The sequence below is a fragment of the Phocoena phocoena genome, chromosome 7, assembly GCF_963924675.1.
Source record: "Phocoena phocoena chromosome 7, mPhoPho1.1, whole genome shotgun sequence".
Lineage (NCBI taxonomy): Eukaryota > Metazoa > Chordata > Mammalia > Artiodactyla > Phocoenidae > Phocoena > Phocoena phocoena.
Window position 1 is genome coordinate 44,686,365 of NC_089225.1, and position 15,548 is coordinate 44,701,912.

General features: G+C 37.2%; 1 protein-coding gene across 1 annotated transcript in view; it reads left to right on the forward strand.

Moving 5' to 3' along the window:
• The first annotated feature begins 6,217 nt into the window (after nt 1-6,217).
• Nucleotides 6,218-15,548, forward strand: part of TANK (TRAF family member associated NFKB activator) — an 89,189-nt gene continuing 79,858 nt past the window's right edge. Inside the window, exon 1 of the mRNA XM_065880753.1 lies at nt 6,218-6,435. The gene's annotated coding sequence lies outside the window, so the exon portion shown is untranslated. The remainder of the gene's footprint in view (nt 6,436-15,548) is intronic.

Sequence of the window (15,548 nt, forward strand, 5' to 3'; positions counted from 1 at the left end):
TAATCTGAAGTTCTCCAGTCACATTCCACTCAGCTTCCAAACCTTAAGAGCATCCTCAAATTGTAAAGTCAGAGATGATCTTGGATCTACGGTCTCTAATTCCAAAGATTAGAAAGCTGTCAACACCGTCAACTGAGAAAATCAATCTGAGTCTCAGATTCTTCCCCTGTGAAGTAAAGGAATACAACAAGGTTGTCTAAAGAACAGCATGTACACACATACACACACACACACAATTACTCCTACACTTCTAGGACTACCTCAATTTTTCCCCCTCAAACAATAGCTTGTGCTTTTACTTGGAACCCATGTTTATTAAATCTTTCATCATGCCTCTGGCGTCCCTCCAAATATGATCAAACTAAAAAGGAACGTAACTGGTAAACCAAAGAATAAATAACACACAAGAAATCTTGAAATCTCTCTGCAAGATTCAGCTGGTTAATCCTCCCAACATCCCCCCGGAGTCAAGCTAATTGTTTTCAAAGGTCAGATCTTTGAAAGCCTGACTAATTTTATTAAAGCCATAGAAAAACCCAGAGTTTAAGGATTATCCTTCCTGTCTCTCCCTCTTTTCTCTTCTCTCACTGCGTTGTGTCATAGAGGCTATAGATGGGCTAACATGTTTTTTATCTCCTTATTTATATAGAATTACAAATTGGAACTATTAATCCTGCTAATGTTAGAAACTATATCAGGACTAAATTACTGTACTGTGTGCTCGCATAGAAAATTATTGATGACCTTAAACACCTCACAGCAATTTCAATTTCATAAATTTATAAATCCAAAATAAATATGTTTCAGGTAATGCAAAAGCACCATTCATAAATTCTGGACCTTCGTGAAGGATCCAGGTAACTTCTATTTTCTCTATTCTAATAGCTAAATCATTTTCTGGGTTTCTCATCTTAGAAAGAAAGTGCCTATGAGACTCATTCTTTTGGTTGGTGATTCTCATTAACCTCAGACAAGAGAAATCCCAGTACATAGATCAAAATGAAAGGGCCATTTGGCAATAAACTATTGCTACCTTGGCCACTAAAAGAGAAAGTAGAATGTATAATACCTGAAACAAACTTTTCCGTGGTGAGGTACCTTCATTTCCTGATGAAATTCTGTCAATTTATAGAGATTTTTTTATGGAGACCTAGATAGTTCACCTTGTATCCTGTAGAAAGTATCATGGATTTTTATTTTATGAGATTTACTTAGCAATCCATAACAGATGAGAAAGGAAAAAAATTGAAGGCTAAGTAAATCTGCAGAAGCAAAATGTTCACTGTCATCTTCCTTAACTAATGGCATTGAATCTGTTCCAAGGTTGCCCTTTTTTTCTAAATTGACACTTGAGAAAAGGCAGCAAGTCTAATACATCCTCCACTTCTCCACAGGAGCCCAACTTCTGCCCCACCCTCCTTTTCCTTTCCCATCACCTTGCTGTCTCCAATTATACCATTCTTACATGCCCATCCTAAGGCCAAACTGGTAGATGTTGGGCAGGGATTGGAGGTGGCATATGCTCAGTTCATTAACTTCTTGGCAGGCTGGAAGCTTTCAAAACTGGACATAAGAAGGAATAAAAAGTGACAGAGAAAACACCTGAATTTCTTTTCACTGCCTCTAAAATGTTGTGCCCTCAGTAAATGAAGGAATTTGTATTCAATAAAGTGCATTATAATGGACATCCCAGCTGCACTATAGTGAATTTGTTAAGAGCATGGACTTTGGAGACAGATGTCTGGGTTTCCACTTAATAGCTACATGCACTTGGATAAATTAGTTAACTTTCTTTATGCCTCAGTTTTTATCTATAAAAGAGCACCTTCCTCATAGGATACTTCTAAGGATTAAATGAGGTGATATGTGTAAAGCACTTAGAATTGTGCCAGGACCACAGGAAATGCTATATAGGTATTACTCATTATTATCTCATCTGAGATTTTAATAACCTTTCAATATACCCAAGCAGCGGTCATTTATCCTATGCTTGATTTTCCCCCAGAACATGGAACTCATTATCTCCCAGGGTAACTTACTATTGTTCTTACTATTGTAATGTTGATCTTTCTACAGTGAACCAAAATTTGTTTTCCTTTTAGCTCCTACTTACTGGTCTGAGGCTCACCTTGGAGCTCTATAGAAGAATTTAATTCAGGTATAAATACTGTTATTTCCTTCTCATTTTCTTTAAGCTAAATATCTTCCTTTCCTGCAATCACACATATGTAATATGGATGAGTATTTAATAAATAGTTTGTCTGTGGTCTTTTTAAAGCGTGGTACCTGCAAAGATGTGTCTGAAAGCAGAACTAGTGCTTCCCTCATTCTAGAGGGAATTCAAAGGTCCTATTCATTTTGGAATTTTTTTAGCATCCCTGTATTACCACCTCAGATGAAACTCTTAAGTCATTTTTGTATGACTGCTACAAATTGCATCTCACCATCCCTTTCTGGCCTTATGTAATTTTTTCGTGTTTTTTGTTTGTTTGTAGGATGGTGGATGGTTGTAGGGTGATGTAGTCTGTAAGTGAGAGTAGTGATTACTCCTGTTATATTTCATGTGGCAGCAGCCTACAACATGAGTTTGTCAAGATATTTTTGGATTTTAGTTTTATCAACCTTCATTTCATCATACATCACAAAGTGTCCTCTTCCTTTTGATAGTCAAAAGTATGTAGCCATCATACAATGAGGATGACAGAGTACTGTGGAAACCAGGGTCGTATTTTTATTCCTAGTCTCAAAACAAACAGACCTAACATACTTCTTAACTGCTCAGGCTATCTGTGTACTTCGCAGCTTTGTTTTGTAACGAGAGTTACCCAAAACACTAAAATGGTATCTACCTGTCATCAAGACTGTAAATAATCCTCTAGAATGTTAAAAACCAAATTAAGGGCTTCCCTGGTGGCGCAGTGGTTGAGAGTCCACCTACTGATGCAGGGGACATGGGTTCGTGCCCCGGTCCAGGAGGATCCCACATGCCGCGGAGTGGCTGGGCCCATGAGCCATTGCCGCTGAGCCTGTGCGTCCGGAGCCTGTGCTCCGCAACGGGAGAGGCCACGGCAGTGAGAGGCCCGCGTACCGCAAAAAAAAAAAAATTATTATTTTAGAAAATGTTTACTTATAAAGCTATGGAAATGAGCAAAAAGCCACAAGGTTAGCCTAAAAGAATGAATTTACTGAGAATATGCAGAAAGGTACAAAATTGATTTTTAACCTTTGATCTTCTGCTTGCTCAGTTTCTGGATGTCTAGGCATCTCCTTATGAGTTGCTCTAGCTCTGAGAACTGCCTCTCTGCCCACACGGCACTTTGTACGTATCTCTGCTCTCATTTTGGCAATGGGTAGAGGAAAATGTTGTTTGCCTGACTGTCTCTTTCTTAAGATCATGAGCTCCTCAAAGGCAAGAAAAAGCATTCTAATAATTCCTACACCCAGCACGGAACCTAACACATAATAGATAATACATGTTTATTGAGTAAGCATGCTAAATGCATGTACCTACTGATACGAGGTCCGTCATTAATTTAGGTTACAGCTTAAGTAGAAGAATTGTAAGAAGTAAGGACATTTCCCCTTCCCTACCTCCTCCCTACTTCCACCAAATCCACTTCCCCTGTTCACTATGACCAGAAATTCAGTTAAATAAGCACATTTTAATTCTACAAGTCTCTAAGAGAGAAAATGTAAGTATCCCCACTGGAGCAATACTTTGGAATAAATTTATGTTAAGTTGCAAAGTAGTGATATCAGCTACTCCCCACAGTGCACTTTATAGAGACTGAGGTGGTAGCAAAAGAGAGTATCCATCATCCCTGCAGATCCCAGCCCTGCTGCGGCCATGGGCCAATGAAATCCTGTAGCACCAGCTCACCAGCAAGTAGAGGCTAGAAAAGTCTGTTCCTCCCACAAATACCATGCCTGGTAATTGTCCTTGTAATTGTCTGAACGAAGTTTTCCAATTAAACACCTACCGCATGCAGCCCAGCTGCCTAACTAACTTCTTGGCCAGAGTTACAGGCACCTGGGTCCCGTCCTGAAGGAGGAAGTCTATCTCTGAATCCCAGTCAGCAATGAAGAGCACAGGCTTCTGTGCCCTCCGCTATCCCCAGGGAAGACTCTGCTTTCCAGGGATTCTTCTTCGGGAGGTCTTTCACCCAGACCTGCCTAGAGAACCTTGTTGTCCCTTGGTGGTGATTTCTTCATTCTTTGATTAGCAAACCCTTGGCCATTCACCTCTGCCTGAATGGGAACCTGACTTGTGCCTCCCATTGTCTAATTTGGGATTGGAGCTCCCCACCCCCTGAATCCCCCCCGCTTCTTCTAATCATTGGACCCTAATCCTTGCCAATCCCTCAGTACCAATTTGCTCCTTCCTCCCCTGCAGGAATCTCTGCATTTCTATCTGCTCCAGTCACATGGTTTATGACTCTGAGAGGAAAAAAGGAGGGGGAGGGAATAGGAAAAGGAACCACTAGAGACAACAAAGATAAAAACTTCCATCCGCCTCACATGTTTTGCCTAGAGCCAGAACCAGTCCGTGACAGAGGTTCTAAATTCCATGCACGCAGCCAAAATTTCCTCCACAAGCGTTTCTAACTATAGCTTCTCTGTCTTGGCCTCAGGATCTTCTTGCAAACAGTGCCCCGCCAGGTTGAGACCAATTACCCTGGATTAGCCAGTTCTTCTGGGGCTTGGGCTCATGCCAAGCTCACATGCCAAAGTAAATAGAAGAGGGAGGGGGCACAGAATAAAGAGATCAAAGGGGCATTTCCCAGTTAAGACATCAACACTGCTTTAAAAAGTAATAATAAAAATTAAAAAAAATTTTTTTTAAACCTATGTTTTTAAAATCCAATTCAAAAGTGTAAATTCTTGACAAAAAAACTTTTCTTTCCACCAATGGCTATCTCACTTTTTCGTTTTGATTTGCTGTATTCACAGTATTAGATAGGTTTTATTTTCCCGTTACACACAAAAAAGTTTAATGTTTGTATCAGTAAGTTTATTATAAAATGTAAGGTGCTAAAGGAAATTAATACTTCATGATATGTTAGATGAGTAAAAGGAACGTTTTTAATCATAAGCTTATTCATCACTTTAGATTAATTCAGAATTATTTCCTTTTTATAGAATAATTTCTTCAGGAATAGAAATAACTCAGGTTTATTTAACATCTAATTTAAGAGAGGTGGTGTTTTAAAGTGGAAAAGAAACTAGACCAAGAATCCAAAGTTCTAAATTTTAGTTCTTCTGCTAACTGTGAACCTTTGGGTAAGGTCTCAAACTCTTCATCTATAAAATGCAGGAGTTGAACAAGGAGACTGCTCAATCGCTATAGTCCTTTTCCTGTTCAATAACTTGCTACACTGAGAAAAATACACTCATTCAAAAGACAGATTTTAATCTGAGTGCTGCCTCTAACTTTCTTGGTGACTTTGAGCATTTACCCTCTCCTGTTTCCTCATCTGTAATAAAAAGGAAATGGAACAGATGGTGTCTAAGGACATTTCCAGCTCTAAAATTTTATAACAAAGAAAAATGTCTGGGGTGCATATGCCGCCTTCCATTTGCATGTACAACTTGATGTTTTGCTCCAAGTAGCCTGGGAAGAATATATGTATTTGTAAAGCATTTCCCCAGTGTGCTGGCATATATGCTTATCCACATGAAGAGAGAATCTGAGGTCCCAGGGAGAAAAGCTCTTAAGAGCCTTTTATGTTTCACCTCTCTTCTAAGTACATGAGGTCAGGCTCTGGAATGCAGCATAAACTTTAATATTACTAGGCTTCATCCTAGTGACCTCTGTAGGCCATGAAGCAAAGACAACTATACTCAAACCTAGTCTTCACCTACTGTTTATAAATATACTGCTCAGGTCAAAAAGTGACTTCTTAAAACCTAAAAAAAGCCATTTATCAAATAAGCTTACTTTAAAATTTTGCTACATGAAAATGCGCTTAATCCAAATATAATTTGGGGTTTACAATTTCTGGATTTTTGTTAAAACGTCCTAGCTCTTCAAGTAAAGTATCTTTGCTTCAAAAGGAAGTCAAAATTACAGCCACGGTGGTTTACAGAACATTTTCTGGTAGTCTTTGCTTTGTTTCAATATCTTGCCATGATTGGCTGTTGAAAGTTACAAAAAAGGAAGTCTTCAAGGCGGGGGATTTCTCAGTGGAAGTTCCCAGTTTAACTCAAGGGAGATCTCAGGACAGTTTGGGCGACACTGCTAGAGACTCGAGGTAAAACTTCCAGACCCTGTAACTGCCTACTTCTTTAAAAGCAATAGTCTATGAAGGAAGACTTGTAACCTGGAGAAGAGGTAATCAAAACTTTAGTAGTTCCTACCGATTCTCAAGCTAGCAAGGTGGCCTGGATGTCTTAAACTGAAGTGTTGCAGATTTGCTCTACAATTCCTTCTGTTAAGTGAGTAATTTATGACATGATTCAGTAATGCCTTTTATTCATTGCCACAGTTGGAAATTCAGCCTTTTAAAAATGGGGTCCCTAGCCAAGACTAAAGGAAAAATTTTTTAACTGTGATCTTTTTGCATTCTTCTCAACTTTTAAGGTAGAATTTATGTCTTTATTTGAAATGATTTTTTTAAAGTTTATATCTGGAATATAGCTTTCTCCAGTGAGTGGTTTTTATAACGTAAGACTTAAAAGATATATATTTAGCATAAGTTAAGTTGTATACTGCTTACTAGGTTGAAAAGTAAATACTGTATATATTCATACTGTTTTTGGTTAAATTTTTAAAGGTCAATTCTGGCCTGATCCAGTGTGTTCATTCAAACATTCACTCACATTTACTATTTTTCTATCTTCTAAGAAACACATGTTTATGAATATTTCTTTACAGTAAAGTATTAACCTTATAGAAAACTTTGCATTTCCTACCTTCGAACATTTAAATTTACACAATAATAGCAATCCAGTCTTATTCTATTATCAACTGGCCTTTATGTTCACAAAAAATGAATATTAAAGATAGTATAGTACATTCTCAAGAATAAGTAGATAGTTCAAAAAGATTAAACCTCAAGGATCATTACTATTGTTATATTAATAGCTGCCATTATTGAGTGTCTGCTACAGGGAAATGGTCACAGGATCTCCCAGCTAGTAAGTGGTAGAGCCAGAGCTTAACCATAAATCCACATCATTTCTTTTTCCATGGCTCTCTGTTACCACTGCCCTGCCTTCTTACAATACTGAAAAAGTATTTTGAGTTATCTAAACTGCAAACTGATGGGGGGAAAAGGACAATACTTGGCCAAGATCACAGAGAAGCCAAGTCATTCACAGAAGCTTAGAATTCATTCCTAGGTCTTCCTTGTCCTCACTTGCCCACCCCATCTCCTCACTCCCTCCAGGGCTCACTTCCACCTGGGCACAGGTGCACACATTAGTCTGCCTCAATGCAGGAGGGGGGACCTATGGCTGTATACCAGGTCTAACCTGACTGAAGTTCCTGCTAGCAGCCAACTAGAGCAACATCCAATTATTTCTCTTAAACACTTATGACAATGAAAGAGATGGCCAACTGGAAGATTTAAAATAAATATGTTAAATTCTTCCCCAAAAGAGCTGGGGAGGAACTTATGCACTAATTTGAAGAAAATAATTATCCTTACAGGAGAGAACCTTACTGTCTGCAAACATTCTTTCTCTCCATGTGTTAAGGCCTCAGGAAACATAGGTTGTTTGTTTATTATAAAATGTATTCCAATATATTTTATCTTCTTCGTGTGTGTCATAGGGATGCTATCTTGATAAGGGTATTATTTCCACTATATTTTCTAACTAATTACTGCTGACATTTAGGAAAGTTCTTGATATCATAATTTTATCTTGCGTCCAGTCATTATATTGATATTTTATTTATTTCTAAATTATTTTAGGTAATTCACATGCAAAGCCTAGATAGGAAGAATTTACTTTTGTCTTCTTTTTTTCTTCTGGTGGTGACATTGGCCAGAACTTCTAGAACAGTGTTTAATAACAGAGGAGATTGTAGCCAACCTCATCATGTTCTCATCTCAGTGGGAATTTCCCTAGTGGTTAACATTAAGAATGACGTAGGCTGTTGGTTTGAGATAAACACATTAATCATAAAGACCAAATAACTACCAAATATGCTTCTAACCCTAGTTTGCTGAAAGTGTATCAAGACTTCATGGTAAACTATATTCATTGTCTTTTTGATATCATCAGAGACAACTGTATGGTTTTTCTACTTTAAACTATATAGTGCCCTGTTGTTACACAATAGAGTAATTGTATTTTTTAAAAATTACATGTTGTTAAAAATCATCCCTCGGTAATAAAAGTAGGTTTATAATTATGAAGTATATTTTGTTATTGCCCTGGTTAAGATAATAAATTGGTTGATCAAAGCAAACCAAACCTACACATTTCCTCATTTTCTCTTCAATCCACATGCTTAAACGCCTCTCCCCTATTATTTTGGCTTCACAATTCAGTTCACAACTCAAATTAACAGAAAAGAATGAAAACAATGTGGAATAGCCAAGAAACCCTATCAAGGCAGAGCAACAAATACTCAAACAAAGCAGCTGTTCCTACACATTGTGCAAAAAGCTTTCTCCCTATTTTAACACTGCTAGCTGCAGACCACAATTCAGTTACAACCAACAGTGGTGTGCAAAATGTGTGTCCAAATTGATTTATCTTACACCAATTTATATTAAGAAAACACATACTGAAAAAGAATTAATGAGAATTTTTGCATTCCTATTCATAAGTGAAATTCATCTGTATTTTTATTTTCTGATAAAAATACCAAAACTCTCCATGTTCTAAAAAAATTTCGTGGGACTTATCGGCTCCTTGAAATGTTTAAAGAGCATATCTTAGCACTCTGTCCTTGACATGCACTTTTGGAAGTAATTCTTTAAAAGCTTTTCAACGTTTTCTATTGTTATTGACCTATTCAGGTTTTATGCCATTTTTTCACACAGTTTAGGTTATTTGTTGTTTATAAATAAAATTTTATCAAATTTTTCAAATGTATTAGTATACATGGTATTGTAATTTTTACCGTCTCCATAACCATATGGATAACCCTTTTCGTTATGTTTTCTCTCTCTTTTTTTCCTGATTGGACGTGTCAAAGGGTTAATCTCTTGGATGTATCTCATTTATGGTTAGCTCTTTTTTAAATAATTAGTTTTTGCTTTTATCTTTATTACTATTTTCTTACTGCCTTTCCTTCCTTCTAGATTATTTTACTTTTCCTTTCCTCAGTTTTAGATTTGGTTGCTTAGTTCATTTATTTTTTTTCTTTCTTATTTTGTAATGAAAGTATTTAAGGCTAGGAATTTTCTGAGTACCATTTTAACTGCTCTTACACGTTTATATCATTTTCACATTATTTCATTATTATTTTATGTTTTTCTAACTGCAGTTTTATTTCCTCTCTGATCCAAGAGTTATTTAGGACAATAAAGGTTTTTCTTGTTTTTTGGATTTTTTTACCTAACAGACTTTATTTTTTTCGAACAGTTTTAGATTTAGAGAAAAAATGAGTAAACACTACAGAGAGTTCCCATGTACCACCCTGCCTCTTCCCCCGCACCCCTGCTCCCCAACATAGTTTCCCCTGTGATTAACGTATTAGTGTATGGTACATTTGTGACAATAGAGGAACAATACTGATACATTTTTATTAACTCAGTTTATAGTTTATTCAAATTTCCTTATTTTTTCCTTTTACAAAAATTGAGGTAAAATTCACATAACAAAGTTAAACATTATAAAGTGAACAATTTAGTGGTATTTAGTTCACTCACAGTGTTGTGCAACCACCACTTCTATCTAGCTTCAAAACATTTTTACCACCCCAAAAGGAAACCCTTTACCCATTAAGCAGTTGCTCTGCATTTCCTGCTCTCCTCAATCCCTGGCAACCACCAATCTGTGTCCTATCTATATGAATATACCTATTCTGGATATCTCACATAAGTGAAATCATATAACCTGTGACTTTTTCTGTCTGGCTTTTTTTCACTTAGCATAGTATTTTCAAGATATATCCATGTTGTAGCATATGTCAGTACTTCATTTCTTTTATGGCCAAGTAATATTCTGTTGTCTGTGTATACACCATTTATTTATCCATTCATCTATTGATGGACAGGATAGTTGGGCTGTTTTCACTTTTTGGCTATTGTAAACAGTGCTGCTATGACCATGCATTTACATTGTATGATTACCTATTTTCAATTCTTTTAAGTATATACCTCACAGTGGAATTGTGGGGTCACATTGTGGGCTAATTCTATGTTTAACTTTTTTCTTTTTTTTTTTGCGGTACGCGGGCCTCTCACTGTTGTGGCCTCTTCCGTTGCAGAGCACAGGCTCCAGATGTGCAGGCTCAGCGGCCATGGCTCACGGGCCCAGCTGCTCCACGGCATGTGGGATTTTCCCAGACCGGGGCACGAACCCATGTCCCCTGCATGGGCAGGCGGACTCTCAACCACTGCGCCACCAGGGAAGCCCTATGTTTAACTTTTTAAGTAACTGCCAAATTGTTTTCCACAATGACTGAACCATTTTACATTCCCACCAGCAATGCATGAAAGTTCCAGTTTCTCCACATTCTTGCCAACACTTGTAATTTTCTGGGTTTTTTGTTTTGTTTTTGTTTTGTTTTTTGTTTTTGGCTACGTTGGGTCTTCGTTGCTATGTGCAGGCTTTTCTCTAGTTGTGGCAAGCAGGGGCTACTCTTCGTTGCGGTGCACAGGCTTCTCATTGTGGTGGCTTCTATTGCTACGGAGCACAGGCTCTAGGCATGTGGGCTTCAGTAGTTGCAGCATGCGAGCTCAGTAGTTGCAGCACACAGGCTCAGTAGTTGTGGCAGGTGGGCCCTAGAGCATGCAGGCTTTAGTAGTTGCAATGCATGGGCTCAGTAGTTGTGGCTCTCAGGTTGTAGAGCGCAAGCTCAGTAGTTGTGGCACACAGGCTTAGTTGCTCCACAGCATGTGGGATCTTCCCAGACCAAGGATCAAACCCATGTTCCCTGCACTGGCAGGCAGATTCTTAACCAGGTAAGTCCCCTTTCTGTTTTTTAAGTTATTATTATTATAGTCATCCTAATGGATGTTACATGATACCTCATTGCGGTTTTGATTTGCATTACCCTAATGACTAATGATGTCAAACATCCTTTCATGTGCTTTTTGGCCATCTGTATAGTCTCCTTGGAAAAATGTCTTCAAGTCCTTTACCCATTTTTTAATTGAGTTGTCCTTCTGTTGTTAGGCTAATATAATAAAAGAGTTCTTTATATATTCTGGATACACGACTCTTATGAAATACATAATTTGCAAACATTTTCTCCCATTCTACAGATTGCCTTTTGATAATGTCTTTCAATGCACAAAAGTTTATTTTCAAAAATTTTTAGAGTCCAATTTATTTTTTTCTTGATTGTATTTTTTTGTTTGTTATTTTGGTATCATACCTAAGAATCCATTGCCAAATTCAAGGTCACAATGATTTACGTCTTTTCTAAGTTGTATAGTTTTAGCTCTTGTATTTAGATTACTTTTTCACTTTGAGTTAGTTTTTGTATATAATGTGAGATAGGGGTCCAGTTTTGTTATTTTCATTATGGATATCAGTTGCTCCAACATCATTTGTTGAAAAGACTATTCTTTCTCCATTAAATGGTCTTTGTACTCTGCTCAAAATCAATTGGCCATAGATGTAAGGGTTTATTTCTGGACTCTCAGTTCTATTCCTGTGGTCTATATGTCTATCTTTATGCTCTTAGCACGCTGTTTTGATTACTGTAGCTTTGTAATGAGTTTTGAAATGGGGAAGTGTGAGTCCTCCAACTCTTTTAATTTTTTCAATATTCCTTGGTTATTTAGGGCTCCTTGCAATTCTACATGAAACTGAAGATTGGCTTTTACATTTCTGAAAAAAGTCATTGGAATTTTGATACAGATTACATTAAATCTGTAGATCATTTGGGGAGTATTGCCATTTTAACAATTTTAACTCTTCCAATTCATGAACACAGAATGTCTTCCCATTTATTTAGGTCTTCTTTCATTTTTTTCAGCAATATTTTGTAGTTTTCAGTGTACAAGTCATTTGCCTCTTTGGTTAAATTTATTCCTAGATATTTCATTCTTTTGGATGCTATTATAAATTAAATTGTCTCCTTAATTTTCTTTTTGAATTGTTCATTGATAACATATTGAAACCAACTGATTTCTGAGTGTTGATCTTGTATCCTGCAACTTTGCTAAATTCATTTATTAGCTCTAGTAGCTTTCCTGTGGATTGTTTGGGATTTTCTACATGTAGGACAATGTCATTTGCAGATATAGTTTTACTTCTTCCTTTTTAATTTAGATGCCTTTTCTTTTTCTTATTTAATTGCTCTTGCTAGACCTACCATGACAATGTTGAATAGCAGTAGTGAAAAAAAGCACCCTTGTCTAGTTCCTGATCTTAGGGACAAATCTTTCAGTCTTTCACCATTGAGTATGATGTTAGCTGTGGGTTTTTCATAAATTCAGAATGTCTTAATTTCTCCTTCATTTTTGAAGAATGGTTTTGCCGGATATAGAATTCTTGGTTGGCACCTATTTCTTTTTTTTCCCCAGCATTTTAAATATGTCATCCCACTGCCTTCTGGCCTCCATGATTCCAAAGTGAAATTGGCTGTTAATCTCACAGAGGATCCCTTGTAAATAAAGAGTTGCTTCTCTCGCTGCTTTCAAGATTCTCTCATTGTATTTGGCTTTCAACAGTTTGATTATAATGTGTCTCAGTGTGAATCTGAGTTTAGCCTACTTGAGTTCACTGAACTTGAATGTACAAATTCAGTCTTTCATCAAATTGGGAAGTTTTCAACCATTATTTCTTTAAATATATTTTCTGCTCCTTTTCGCTCACCTCTCCTTCAGAACTTCCATAATGCATATTTTGGCTTACAAGATGATGTTTCATAGGCCTCTTAGGCTCTATGCACTTTTCTTTATTCTCTTTCCCTTTCTGTTCCTCTATCTAGATAGTTTCAATTGTCTTATCATCACATTCACTGACGTCTTCTGCCTGCTCAAATCTGTTGCCCCTCTAGTGAATTTTTCATTTCACTTATTGTACTGTTCAGCTCCAGAGTTTCTATTTGGTTCCTTTTTACAATTTCTATCTCTTTATTGATAATGTCGTCTTGTTCATACATCATTTTCTGATTTCCTTTGGTTTTTTGGTCCACAGTTTCCTTTGGCTTTTTGGGCATATGTAAGACAATTGATTTAAAGTAAGAGCTTTTTCTAGTAAGTACAATCTCTACACTTCCTTAGGGTGAACATTTAAAGACATTTTAAATGATAATTCTGACTACTTACTTAAATTAAAAATCAACTGCATGTAGAACGACCTACTTAAGTTACAGATATTATCTATACAACATGGGTTTGAACTGCATGGGTCCACTAATAGTGGATTCTTTTCAATAAACATGTACTACATGATCTGCAGTTGGTTGAATCTGCAGTTACAGAACCATGGATATGGAGGGCTGACTGTAACATTATATGTGGATTTTCAACTGCATACGGGGGTTGGTGCCCCAACCCTCTCATTGTTCAAATGTCAACTGTATTAGCTAATATTTATTGAGTTCCTCCTATAATCCAGGCCCTGTTCATATATTATCTCACTGTACACATACACATACACACACAACTTTTTTTTTTCTTTTGTGGTACACGGACCTCTCACTGTTGTGGCCTCTCCCGTTGCAAAGCACAGGCTCCGGACGCGCAGGCCCACTGGCCATGGCTCACGGGCCCAGCCGCTCCGCGGCATGTGGGACCCTCCCAGACCAAGGCACAAACCCGTGTCCCCTGCACTGGCAGGCAGGCTCTCAACCACTGCACCAACAGGGAAGCCCCACACACAACTTTTGAGGCCAGTATTATTATAGTCTATACTTGACAGGAGAAGAAACTGAAGCTCGAGGTTGGTCATATGATTAGTAAATGGCAATACCAACATATGACTGGGGCAATTTTAATGAGAACTCTCATTTATAGCCTGCTTGCATTAGCCTATGTCAGCTTGAGTTTGCCTTTGTGAGGGCAATGATCATCTAGGCCTCAGACTGTGTTACAAGTTTCTTTAATATTAGTTGTAATAGCCATCCTAACTTCAGAAACACCCAAATATGTGTCTTGGAATTTCAAGTGTGAGGCATGTCATAAAGGGGAAAGGACAGGGTGAAATAGGAGCCCATAGTTCTAACCTGGAAGAGAAGTCAAGTGGGGCCCTGCTTTGGATCAGACCATTCAGCTGAGGCCTTAATAGACCAAGCAAAATGTGAGGGAAACATGTTCTAGTATGAGGAAAACACACTAGCAAACACCTGAAAAAGACAGAACACGGAGCATTTGAGGTGTTGAAAGAAGCCAGAAGAAGAGGCAGGATATGAATCTAGAGAAGTAAGAAGAAACCTCATACTATGTTTAGAGTTTGGATTTTATTCTAAGGTTAATAGAAAGTGACTTTGGGTGCTAAAGGAACATAATAAAATTTAGAATTTGACAAGAGAAGAAGTTAGGAGAATAGTTAGGAGATTGTGTGGTAAATACGAATTTGATGATGGCCTGAACAAGGGGTGTCTATAACAGAGTCAGAGTGTGACAGTGAGGACAGAGTTGACAATGAGGACAGAGTATATGCATGCAAAAACAATGTTGCAGAGGAGTGCTCACAAGAGTTACCTTACTGGATGAGTTTTACATCTTCATTACATGAGCAATGCTTTCCTTTCTTTCTCCTCTATTGAGGAGCATGAAAAAATGGGGAATTCTATGGTGGTCCAATGGTTAGGATTCCTCGCTCTCACTGCCAAGGGCCAGGGTTCAATCCCTGGTGGGGGAACTAAGATCCCACAAGCCATGAGGTGCGGCCAAAAGCATAAACATAAACAATAAGCATATAATTTTTAATGGCTTTATTGGAGTATAATTGCTTTTAATTCTACTTGTAGTTATTTACCTTTATATATTTTTTAAAAATCTAAAATAATATATGTTCAATTATAATATAATTGTTAGAATGAGAGCTTATCATTTCCTTGTTTTCACATATAGAAGATAAGAAAATGAGTAAATTAGAACTTTCTCCTTCCTGCCACCTCTCTTCTACCCACTTGAGTTTTTGTTGCTATAATCAGGAAGTTTAGAACAAATTATTACTAAACTATTTATTTATACTTGGACCTTATATCTTAAAGATTACTTTTAATATTCTCATTATATTTGCAACAAGTTTTTACCTAATCCAATATTTAAATTATTTCAAATATTTACAGATATTTCTTTTATATCAGAATTTCACCTTTCTTAGTTTTTGCACTTTGATTCCCTTCTGACTAACTGAAGTGTATGTCCAGTTATTTCAGGACATAGGTGAAATATCTCTGAACTATAAGGTATCTAAGAATGTCTTAGTTTTCCTTTCCTATGAAAATGATAATTCGAGTGGGT